Consider the following 12,855-nt stretch of genomic DNA (forward strand, 5'->3'; position numbering starts at 1 on the left):
CAATTAAGCTTTGTTTCTGGTTTATTCATCCTGTTTTTCTTTTTCTTACAACTGTGCTGACTTCCATGACTTCACCTTTTGGCAAAATTTATGTCAAAATACAGCTAGTGGTGGTCAGGGTGTTCCTCTTTCTGGTGGTCTATGACACACAGCCACTTATGCATGAATACTCATGTCCACAGACAGGCAGTAGGTTGGACACAAGGAAGAACAGCAAATTGCCAGAAAGCCTGACTATAACTATTAACAGAATAGTCTGCCTCCGACAAAGGTAAAGAGGGGAGTCTTTAGAGTGGTGGAAGTGATTAACTGGTTAGACTCAAGCAGCAAAAAATGAAGGGAACCAGAACAAACAGTGATTTTGGCAGTTAGGAAGGTTCTAACTGAGTGAAGTGATCCATAAGTATCTGCATAGCAGCCATAAAAAGAGCTGGCTGAATTCTCTAAATAATAAGGAAACATGCTTCAGTGTTTCAATTACTATTTCTTTAAACAGCATATACTCTAAACCATAGTTGTCAAACATATGGTCGAGGTGCCAGAATTGTCCTGGCAAACCATCCAATCCAGCCCACTGCATGGGTTTGGAAAATGTGGACAAAGTCACAAACTTTTAGCCTTTTAAATGTAATTTAATACATTTTACAGCTTATTCTGCTAGTAAAGACCTCCACAAAGGCCATACATACTACTGCACAGTAATTAAGTAATAGATTTCTCTGAATTAACAGAAACGTTCTGTTTTATAATGACAGGGCAGTCTAGACAATGAGCTACTACAATTTTTCTGTAATTTTATTTCTTAAAATTTAAGCTCCCAAAGTTGTGCTGAAAGATTTCTTTCATTTACTACAGCAGCATGTGGAAAATTTAAGCGATACTGTTGAAGTTGCTCTTCTTTTTCTTATATTAAGCTATCTCGGGGATTAAATGTGTCGTTAAACCTCTTTCCACCGATCGAAAATGGAGGTTCAGTACATGGCCCTCGATATAAAATGAGTTCAACATTACTGCCTTAGATCATTCTTTTATGAAAGAAAGGAGATGATGTTGTCCCACAGCTCAGAGCAATGGACCTTAATACCCAGATTCTCTGGATACTTAGGTTGTCTTCTCCTCAGTCTGTATGAACTCTCACATCTTTCACTGACCTCATGGCATTCACCATCTACGTCAACCAAGTGATTAGGAAATGACAGGAAGTGATTATGAAAACTTCACTGCTTCATCATCTGTATCAAACATTTAGAATGAACAGATGTGTGTGAAACCAGGACCAACTGATCGGTGACGTTGAAAGAGAGGGAAGTCATGAAAATATGCTTCAGAAGGCAATAAACTCCAGAAAACCAAGAGTGAGCAAATGAACATTATGCATGCAGTGACTGATGCTGCTGAAGTGAAACAGACATGTTACAGTGGGTTTTATAAACTCCTAGTCATGCGTTTTGCCATTTAGCACATTCTGGCACCATCTGTCAGTTGAAATTTCTTAGGTATTGAAAAGCAGAAATGATCTTAATTTACATGCCTAAAAATGCTTGTTTTTTGAATATTTTTGAAGGAATCACCATCACGCAAAGTTTCCTTTGCGCAATGGCGATTTGGAAATAGCCCTTTTCCCTTTAAAATCTGAAGGGCTGTAACTTCAGCTTTTATTAGCCGATTTGGAATATTTAACCCCTCTTTTTAATCATTTGAGCCAATAGAATCATAATAAAATCACCATGTTTACACTTCCACCAATAAGAACTTGCAAGGCGAAAAATACACCCCAAATTTATGACACTTGATCTCATCCAATCAAATGTCTGTAACTGGGCCAAAAATTTTTGATGGGAAACGGCTCTGAGGTATTGTGGGAAATCAAGTTAATCAGGAAATGAACGGTTACACTGTAACTTTGGTTCTCTGAGTGAGAGACTAACTTTCCACTCTATTACATATTCCATATGCATGGAGTGTGATCCCCCTTGGTTGTGGCGTGTGGATACTTCTTTAAGACACTCCGGCTAGCTCGGCCACGCCCTAAAGCTTATGTATAAATCAGCTGTGCAAACGTGAAACTGGTGACAATTTGATCATAACGTGTCTCCGAGTGGCCTGAAGCTGGAGAGATAGTCTCTCACTTAGAGAACCAAGGTAACAGTGTAACCGTACATTCTCTATCATATCAAGACTATCTCTCCACTCCATTACATATTCCATATGTACGGGGTAACTCTTTAAGATGCCCCCGCAACCGAAACCCTAGAGTGAAAGTGTACCGACAAACTATATACAAATGTAAATATATACACGCCACCACGGTCAAGGCCCCGCCAAACACAAAGGTGGGCAGAGGGATCAGTCTGTCAGACGCAAGACTGACCTGAGCGAGTCCCGCAAGACGCAAGGACTGCAATTGAGCAGCTGCTCAACGTTGGCCTGCAAAATGCTAGGCCGACTGAGGAGACAAAGTTTACTGCTGAGGGGCACCCAGCACCTGCTCCCCGAAAGAGGGGCTGGCTGCCACGTTCAAGTGGTAAAACCTAGTAAAGGCGGTAGCCGAGGACCATGTTGCCGCCACACAAATGTCAGAGAGGGAGGAGCCCCTTCACAGAGCCAGAGAGCTGGCCACCCCATGGATCGAATGGGCGCGCACTCCCAAGGGGAGGGGAACTCCTGCAGAGGCATAAGCCTGCTGGATTGCCTCTACCACCCATTGGGACAACCAGGATTTGGACTTGCTCAGGATCCCGGCATGGAAGGCAATGAACAGCTAGTCCGTTGTCCCATTTGGCTGGGTACGCCTGACATACCGCGGCAGAGATCGGATAGGCCACCAGATGCTAAGCCGACTCTCAGTTCAAGCTCTCAGCGGGAGATTACTGCAGCTCGAGCCACTGGGAGAGGTGGAAGTCGGACAGGGTTTTCGGCAAGAAGGCAGGGTTGTCTGTTACGCCCCTAGTCTAGGCGTGTAGAGACACACATAAGGTTGGAGGAGAGAGAGACAAATACCCGCCCTGATTCCCAAGCCAAACATACAAAACCAGTTGTGAGTAAAAAAAGTGATTTTATTGAAGGTAATGAAGCATAGCTCCAGGGTGAACCCAGGCCAAAATAATAAACAAAACCAACTAAGTCCCACCAGAGAAAACTAACTAAACCCTAGGAAAGAAACAAAACAAACAAAAGACAATACTAACCCTCGCTCCCTAACCCGGAAAAAAGGAGAAAACGGTTCCAAAGAAAAAGGCGGCTCACCCCTTCCGCTTCAGCCTATGGGTGCCTAAGCACTAAGTTAATACACGGGGAGCGGCCCTCACAGAACACGCTCACACAAACACACAGCAAAAGTATAGGCTGGAAACCAGGGCCAGGACCGCATCGGCTGTCAAACTGCTCGCTCGCTTCTCTCTCTCTCTCTGGCGGGAGCTGTCAGAGCGGCTTTTTGAACGCGGTCACGTGTTCCACGGTCCAATCAGCTGCTCACTACTCTTCATTACGGGAGGGACCTGCAAAGAGTCTTAAGCACAGTAAAGAGACAGAACAAAACAGCCCACACAGTGTTCTTATGGCCACAGCTGTAACATGTCACATTTGCATTTTCCATGCATGAAAACATTTTTTTTACCAGACCATGACAAGTCTTTGTCTCTGAGGCAGCTGGTTTGGTCGCACAAAAAAGTCTTAGAATTAACAGTCTCAGAGAAGATTGACGTATATTTGGACTGCACAATGGGTTCTAGAATAAGGTTCAGAACATGCAGCCGTAATGTCCTCAGCTATCCCCCCACCAGAAGCAGTCTTTGACACAGAGGAATCAACAGGATAATACATGAAGATAGGTAAGTTAATGTAGTACTCAGACTATTGGCTGCTACAAGTGGCGATGCAGACTGAAAACATCCAAAAAGATGTCAGGAGGGAGGGGGGCGGCTAGAGGATGGCTGAGCCTTGGCTCCACATGTTCCCCAACTCCCCAGTGTGTGGGCGCCGCGTCTGTGAAAGTCCTCCAGTTGGGGCCGGAGATCTCTAGAGCCCCAAGCTGGAGCCTCGGGAGCAGGCCGTGGCACAGCCTCCACACACTCGCAGAGCGCCTAAGCAAGCCTGGTGACATTTCCTGTGTCACGGTCCTGGGTCTGGTGATCCAGTGCTCAGGTTTTTGAGTTAAGTTATAGCTTCTGAATTATGGCTTTCTGTTTGTATTGTAATTATAGTTCACAGTTCTGTTACGGTGCCTTCCCTGTGCTCTTGTGTCTCATGTTTCTGTTATGTTTTCATATCTGCTATTCCTGGTCTCGTCTGTGAGTGTCTTCTCGTTACTTCCTGTTTTACTTTGACAGTCTGTGCCCTATGTTAATGTTTCTAGTTTTGCGTCTCCCTGGTCCCGTCTGTTAATTAGTGTCAGCTGTGTTCCCCATCTGGTCTTCATTCCCTCGTTTCCTCTTGTATTTATTGTCAGTGTTTTCATCTATTTGGTGTCGCATCGTACCCTCTTTGTGCTGTGTCTCCTCTCTTCCGTGTCCTGAGTATTCTTATTTTCTACGTATCTGTTCCCCAGTTTAGGTTTTAATTCAGCATTTGAGGTTCTTTTTTTTGCCACGTTTATTATAATGAAGTTTATCCAGCAATAAATTTGCACCCCAAGTTAACTGTTTGTTTCTGAGTCCTGCATTTTGGGTCCTTCATCCTGCTTGCCACACAGCACAGCCATGACATCCTGAGCAGCACAGCGATTGTCTCGGGTAAGGGGGCCACAAGCAATCTGCTCCCGGCCATGCATAGCAGCAAACCCTATGCAGGCAGGGGATCACCGATGTTGGGCAACAGGGGCATCAAACTGGCCGTGCACCAGGTCTTGGAAATCAGGCAACAGTGGCACCTGCAATTGAGGGCCCTGCGGCTCCATGATATCAAATAGGTCAAACCAATATAGGCAGGGGTGCACATAAGTCTGCAGGTGCGCATTCACTGTCAAAATAAAAGACGCGCACCAGATAGGAAGTTGCAACGTGCGTTTCCGTACATATGAAAGGCACTGTTTCTGTTCGCTAGAGTGGGATTTTCACAGCATATTCTGCACCACATCTCTGTGCGCTCATATTTGTTTGAAGCCAGCTCACCTGCAACCACTTTTCCGAGAATATGCACTTCTTTTGCGGTTCAGACTCCTTCTGACATTTCTTTGGAGGTGGAGGAACACCAAAGTAATTGCTTAAAGGAGCTTGCTTCTTTGACATCTTTAAGAGTTCTAAACAAATGTCTGTCCTCCTCCAGAAAATCTTATGTACGCAAACACGCATTGCAACTTCTTATCTGGTGCGCGTCTTTTATTTTGACAGCGAATGCGCACCCCTGAATATAGGTCAAACCTGAAGGTCACTGTCACAGGGACCTCAGGGAGGGCCCTATCGAAACCCAGGACGCCCTGTCCATGATTTTGAAGAATCCCACCTGGTCTGACACCGTGCCTGAGGCAGGCCAGGTGGGATTCTCGAGAGAAGAGGACGGACCCAGTGTCAACATCCTCCTGCTGATATTCACTCTCCACCAGCTCAAGCTCAGACGCAGGGCCAAGGGAGGGACTCCTGAAAGAAGGGCCTGGTGCCTCAGCAGGTCGGGGCGTGAAGCCTGCCCATGGGCCTGGAGGCTCTGCAAACACCTGTCAGGTAGCCACTCTCCCTGCTTTAGTCTTAGGGATGTTGGTGAGTGGGGGACTGGCATGCTTAGAGGCAAAAAAATGAGCACAGGCCTCTCTAGTCCATGCTGGCAAAATAAACAGTCTAAGCAGGACTGTGGAGCTTCCCTGGCCAATAAGGAATCTTGAGAACCAAGGCACAAAAGCCATCTATCTTGCCCGTCCTCCAACAGCATGGATATGCCGCACTCGACACCATTATGGCACATTAGGGCGGCCATACTCTGGTGTAACACGGGGGCAGGGCCAGCCGAATCCAGAAAAAAAATACCTCTCCTCTCCTCCAGCTGCCAGGTAAGCAACAGCTACAAGCTACAACACTTTTCCCATCCTGTGATTCTTTATTCGTACTGAACTGCGTGAAGTGCTTTACAGCTAGGAAGCTTAGCTCACTGAGCTACCGAACAGGTCCCTGCTGGCTGTGTAAACTGGCGAGAAACAGGCAATACGCCAGGGGAACACAGCATGCAGAAGCAGCTCGGAGTGGACACCAACGAACTTGCAAGAGCTGTACACCCATGATGGCTGGAGAACTCACTTCCCTGGAGATAGTCGCACTGTGGACCCAATGACTACGTGGAACCCGCGAGACCACAGGCAACACGGCAGGTGAACCGCCGGCTGCAGGACCCTAGGTGAGCGCCACATGTGCAACCCATGAGCCCGTGAGACATGGCGCCAGCAGCTAGAGCCACAGCAGCTTAGAGCTTCTTATTAGTTCTGCTTTTTTTGTTTGTTTGTTAGGGGCTAGGGTTATGGCAGCATCCAGATCCAGGGAGGCTGCCGAGACAGGCTCCCAACAGGGCGGACACAACTGCCACACACAAACACCCTCACACAGTACCACACACAGGCGCCACACACACACAAGCTGTCACACACGCTCACTCTCAAGTGGAGATCAAACGATCACTGGTTTCACGTCTGCACAGCTGATTTATACGTACCTCGAGTGTCCTAAAAAAGTAACTACATGCCACAACCAAGGGGGGTCATACCCCGTACATATGGATTATTTAACGGAGTGGAGAGAGAGTCTCAATATGATAGAGAACGAGCTGTAGTCTCAAATGGATGTTTATGCATTGGAAGTGACGGCAAAGGTAAGTCTGATTTCACGTTATTGTTTGTCGAGCGTCAACCATATTTGTGGTCTTCTTTTGCAGCTGGTTCAGTGAATTTTGGTCGGAGCGTGATGAAACTTCCAGTGTTGGAATCTGTGAGAGCTCTGCTTTTAGAAAGTGTATTGTTCGCTTGGTTAGCCATGGTTCCATGCACATAAGTCTCGGCTGTTTGTGTTTATGGACATTTTGTGAAGTGACATACTCTTTTAATTGTTTGTTCTTTTCACTGTGTTTGGTGGTCGTAGAAATGGTTTATATGAGCTTTTAGCTGAGATTCTGAGGTTTCTGTGGATATCGTACATGCCTCCCATACTGGGGACGCTGGGGCTCAACACCTCAGGGACCAGGAGGCAAAATAAAGAGCCATGATATACCGTGGGGCTGATTCACAAAGGGCCTTCAAAAGAAATAATAAAACTTGTTTGGCCATTTTTAGACATCCACAGTAGAGAGCAGGCAGAGGGGTGACTTACAGGACTGATCCAAGGCAAAATTTACAACATGCAGATCACTGGCAGAACCAGCTGAGCTATAGCAGCTCAGCCCAGTTTCACAGGTGGCCAACTGAGCTAACACAGGAGTGACACCTTAGGGCAGTGGTTCCCAAACTTTTTTTGCCAGGCCCCCCTTTTTTACAAGAAAAATGTTCGCGCCCCCCCACCACCACCTAACCCCCTGCACAAACACATCCTCCAAACACACACACACCCATATTTTGTTTACAAACTCCATTGCGGTTTATTTCACACCTCAAACATTTAGTAAACAATTAAGCAAATACAAGTAAACTGCAATAAATTACAGGTAGTAATAAAATATACTACTAACTCTTTTACGCTACGTCCACACCTACACGCATAGCTGGACCACCATGAAAGGTGTTGGATTGGCCAATTGGTCATGATCGACTCTGGGCTGGACCAATTACAGCCGAGGAGGCCGGATGCACCCTCCCCCTTGTTTAGCAATCTTATAGACGAACTAAAGAAAATGGAGAACAAAAAAAGGAAAGGTGGTGTTTATGAAAATATCACTAAATCTGCCATTTATTAATTTTAATATTAATTAATGATCATGTCTCACCTCTAGTGTTCTTGGTCTTAATTTAAGGTTTCTACCATGTGTTGTAGATAGTTCAGGAGGTTAACTCGACCAAGCAGTCTTTTTGTTTCTGCTATGTACTGTTTAAAATCCAGAATAGGGAGGATGGTGTAGGTTTAAGTTTATTAGATTGATACATATATACCAACAAGGCAGTGTACATCAAAGCAGTGGTTTTCATGCAAAGGCTTTATGGTTTTTCCTATCCGGTTGTTCAGTCTGACGTCACTGGCCGTGTCTGGGCCTAAACGCCGCTGCAGGTCCATATATCAAACGATCACTGTGGCATTACTGAGAGTTGAAAAACTGTCTAAAGTCTTTCATCTTTAATAAAATGATCAGTGTTCTGCTCTACCAGGTGTAACAATTGAGTTTAACATCCAGGCATCCATGAAAATGGAATTTATGACATTTAACGGCATTAGAAGTTAGCAGGAAGTTAGCTCGCCAGCTTCTATCTAAATACAATATAGCATGTCCTGACTGCGGGGTTTTGGAAAAAAATTCAAACGTACAGCTCTGCTATAACTTCCAACATAAATGAAGACAGAAAACTAAACAGCAGTGACGTTTGTAGGGTTACTGAAGTTTGGCTAGCTGGTATATAATGATGTGCTACGTGACCGCTAGCGACACAGCTATGTTAGCATAACATAAACAAGCTAACTTTTTTTCCACTCGATAAAAGTTAACGTGAGTGTTCTCGGTGGTCAGGAACAAATGTAATCGCATGGCAGGATGCTGTAAAAGGACTAAACTTTAGCCAGGAGAACAAGTAAGATAATCCATCCACAATACGAGGTTAGTCATTCATATACTGCTGCATGGGCTGTGCTGTAGTTACATCATAAGGTTTTAAAAACTGAGCTTAAATAAATGATTAGCGGTAATAAAAGCCGAGGGAGGTCAACAGTGATCACTGACTGTTTTAGGAGCTTTTTGAGATTAAATAGAAGAAAATACAAAACATTAAACATGTTAACAACACAAAAGCCATATTAAACGCAGACTACTTTAGGCCCGGAAGTAGGATTCGTCACGTCATCACTGAACAACCGGATAGCGATTGACAGATCACGTGACTTTCGCGCATTGCATTCCGGGAACTCGTGGCAAAACAAGTACCGCATCAAATGCAAGCATTTGCAGCACCGCAAAATGTTCATTCTCCGGTTCCAAAACCTTCTTGGTTTTTCTTTGCCGCACAAAAAAGGAATGTACAAAACGAAGGAGAATAATGCCGGACCGTACAAAGACAGACTCGACGAAAAGGCAAAGAAAAGATACGAGGAAAAAATCAAAGGAGTGAGAGGGTCAGACCCTTAGGAGCACACAGAGTGGACAAAAGACTTTAGCGTGCTGCCCAACTTTCACCACGCTCAGATTTATAATTATACGGTTCTTGGAGTGAGTGCATACACTCATGAAGTTTAGTAACTTCAGGTCACTGCAACAAGCCCAGGTACAGTTTACCGACGGATGGGTACAGGACCTTGAAATGCACCGTGTAGAACGAAAGACCATCGTACAAACAAAGGTAAGTTTACCAGTCTCACAAATCGTCGTCATAAATACACATTCGTTAACCGTTTATTAATATAACCTTTGAGCTCAACGGTAATTAATTAGTAGTGGAAATAATTTCTGGTACGCATTACAGAAATGTAGCAGTGACAATAATATTGTATGCTGTAATCGCACTGGACAATTAGTGATACAAAACAGCTGTTTTATCCTGTGAATAAAAGTATATGTTTTTGTCAATGTACCGTGGTAATAACAGAAGCGAAACGCAATATTGTGTCATGACAATTCACTATTTATGCACAATAAATAAGCATAGCACGACAATTTCTGTTCAGCGCCAGACTTGCTTGTAACCTATATCACCAATTATGTTAAGAAAAATGACGTATTAACTACTACAAAACACTGACCTTTGTGGGAATGCTTGGAGCAGACTAACATGTGAGCTGGAGTGTTCTGAGACGTTATATTTGGTATATCCAGATCGGCTCTTACTTCGGAAACATGGCTTAAAAAATTTCTCTTCAACGACATCCGATAAAAAAAAAAACGATCTCTTTACCCGTCGGCTTCCCGTGGCTGTCATGCGACCGGCTATTGCAGTTAATAATACAACAGCTTGTTGCCATTTTTTGGGTTTCTTTTTATCGCTGTGTAACTGAGTTCAATTGAAAGCCTGCGTGCGCTAGTACCTCTTGCCACAAGTTCACAGAATCCTTTGCGGTTTTACCCCTGAATGACGTCACATTTTCAATCTCTATCCTGGTGGGCCGGTCTCTAGTCAAAATGCCCGGGCCGATTTTTTTGTCCCAGTCCAGCCCTGCCTACACGGGTATTTTTGAAAACGCAGCTGTTTCTATGCGTTTGGGCTTTTCGTCAACACGTAAACGGCGTTGCGATTCACCGAAAACGGAGATTATTTAAAACTCCTTTTTTGCGTTTACGTGTGGACGAGGATTACAGAGTTCGTCACGCAACGACAAAGGTATGTGCCTCTTTTCACGTCACGCTGTGCGCCACGTTATTGTTTACATGAGATGAATTGCAGAATGGCAGATAGAGACAAAATACTGTTACTGTTAATCTGACTATCTGCAGGTTTTACACACAGTTACTGTCCCTCCATTTAGAAAGGCAGAGGCGTCACGGTGTAATTATTTTACGTGTAGTTGTTTTTTTCCTGTGTAATAATATTCAACATTGCTGTCAATACATTTTTCAAAAAATGTCTCTCTGTGCAAAATGGGTTTAAACACATAAACAGCTGTGGGATACTGTTTGTCCCTGATTTGAACAGGGGAACAAATCGTGGCAGGATCAGCCTGATATTTTTTGTATCCCACTGTAACTTTACTGCATAAAGAGCTAACATGTCCAAAATGTCAGGAGTAGTTAGTCATTACAAGAAGTGTTTGTGAACTAAAAATCAACATTGCTGGATACTGTTTGTCCGTGATTTGGAGAGCCCAGCGCTGCTCCCGACGCAGGGAAACTAATTTTGCAGGGGAGACCTACTTTGGCACTTGTGCAGGTGAAGCCAAAGGGAAGATATGCTTCACCATATTTTCTAGTCTTTGGCTTGGAAGGAAGTTGGTGGGAAACATATTTGGCGATGCTTCATCTCCTACTTTGCGTTTGTGTGGGAGCCCCGTCAAAAACCTGTCCACAGTGTCCAAGCGCTCTTTTTTCTTTTCTTTTTTTTTTCATACCGCGCCCCCCCTGCAATGGCTCTGCGCCCCCCCTAGGGGGCGGGCCCCACACTTTGGGAACCTCTGCCTTAGGGGGTAATTCTCTCTGTAGTAACTTAATGGCTTCTGATTAACTTTCTTTCTTTTTTGCTTACTCTGTACTTTGTGGGGTTTTTTCATTTTGTCAATCTTGTCAGTCTTATTTAGAAGATTTACTTACTCTGTGCATCTCCATTTTTTTTAAATTTCAGTTTTCGTTTCCTCTGGTGCGACCCCCTCTCTCCCTCTTTAAATGGTGAAGAGTATATACTCCTCAGCAGGAGTACCGGTACGTCCTGGTCTCCCTACAGAAACTTCTAGTTCTTTGTATTTCCCTTGTTTTCTCCAGTGACCAATTTTGGCTTTCCTGTGCCTTAGGCCATCTCTCCTGGATCAAAAACTCAGTTCTGGAATATCTACCAGCTCACTCTCCATTTCCCCCAACCTGACATGTTTTCTGTAATAAAACTCTCATGATTGCCACTTTCTGGGATTTCCCTACCTCGTTGACTGAGCATCTGCAGTCTGTAGATAAGTCAGCTGGCTCTACAGTCCTCTCCCATCTTCATGTAAGGGGATTCTTTTGAGTCCAAAAGGAAAACTTCTTTAGAAAGACTCTCCAAAAGTTGAATCTGTTCATCTGGACGTAGCGTTTTGTGGGAGAAACGTTTCGTCACTCATCCAAGTGACTTCTTCAGTCTCAGCTGACTGCAGGTTTCCCCAAACCTGGTCATGGTCATGGGAATTTGCATAATTATGATTAAGGAACTGACCTCACAGCCCATTGTTCCCTCAGTGGGCTGGTTTCAGTCATTATGCAAATGTACTGTTTATAAGGTTTGGGGAAACCTGCAGTCAGCTGAGACTGAAGAAGTCACTTGGATGAGTGACGAAACGTTTCTCCCACAAAACGCTACGTCCAGATGAACAGATTCAACTTTTGGAGATTTACTTTCCTGGATGACTGAGAATGCATCAAGACGTTCTTTAGAAAGAGGATGGTCTTGTGCTTTGCATCCCAGTGCTATTCTGTCACTCAGTCCTTCAGACATCTTCAGACTTCCTCACCATTTCTATCTCAACCTGGTCACTCAAAAAGCCTCTAATCCAAGTCTCCAGCTGTCATCTGCGTGCGTCACTACCACCAGCAGTGCCCAGACTCAGGGGCTCTTCTATTACAACCATCCATTGTTGGGACACCACACTGTTGCTACATCTGAGTCTAATCACCAAACTGATTATTTCTCAAACTTCAGTACATGTTATGTTCTTTCTTTCAAATAATCTGCCCTTAGGGAAATGCAGCTGGAAAGTTTAATTATATTATGCCGTAATTTATTGTGGACTGCAGAGAAAAACAACCACAGCTGCAAAATAACTGTAGTGAGGTCAAAAGTATTATATTTTCCTTCCTAAAATACAGGGACAATATAAAGCAGCATCAAAAAAATTACTCAAATCCTTCAAATATGTATTTTAAATGACTTGTTACAGAAAACTTTGACTTAAATGTGAAAACTGTCAAGAACATCTTATCTACTAACCTTGTAACAGCCACTAGGTCACCTGTGACCATCTAGGGTTAGGATTTAACAGGTTTCTGCATGTTTTCAACTCATGCATGGAAAATATTTTAATATTCAAAATCCCGAATGTAACTGACTGTATTTGAAGTGTAGTCTTTGAGTTTCTG

The 12,855-nt window shown here is 44.1% G+C and overlaps 1 long non-coding RNA gene across 1 annotated transcript; it reads left to right on the forward strand.

Moving 5' to 3' along the window:
- The first annotated feature begins 10,379 nt into the window (after positions 1-10,379).
- On the forward strand, positions 10,380-11,645 carry LOC102081572 (uncharacterized). The gene is made up of 3 exons (XR_269903.3): positions 10,380-10,420; positions 11,375-11,451; positions 11,541-11,645. It is a non-coding gene; the product is annotated as an uncharacterized LOC102081572 (long non-coding RNA).
- Positions 11,646-12,855: the final 1,210 nt, after the last annotated feature.

The sequence above is a fragment of the Oreochromis niloticus genome, linkage group LG16 (genome assembly GCF_001858045.2).
Source record: "Oreochromis niloticus isolate F11D_XX linkage group LG16, O_niloticus_UMD_NMBU, whole genome shotgun sequence".
NCBI classification, from domain to species: domain Eukaryota; kingdom Metazoa; phylum Chordata; class Actinopteri; order Cichliformes; family Cichlidae; genus Oreochromis; species Oreochromis niloticus.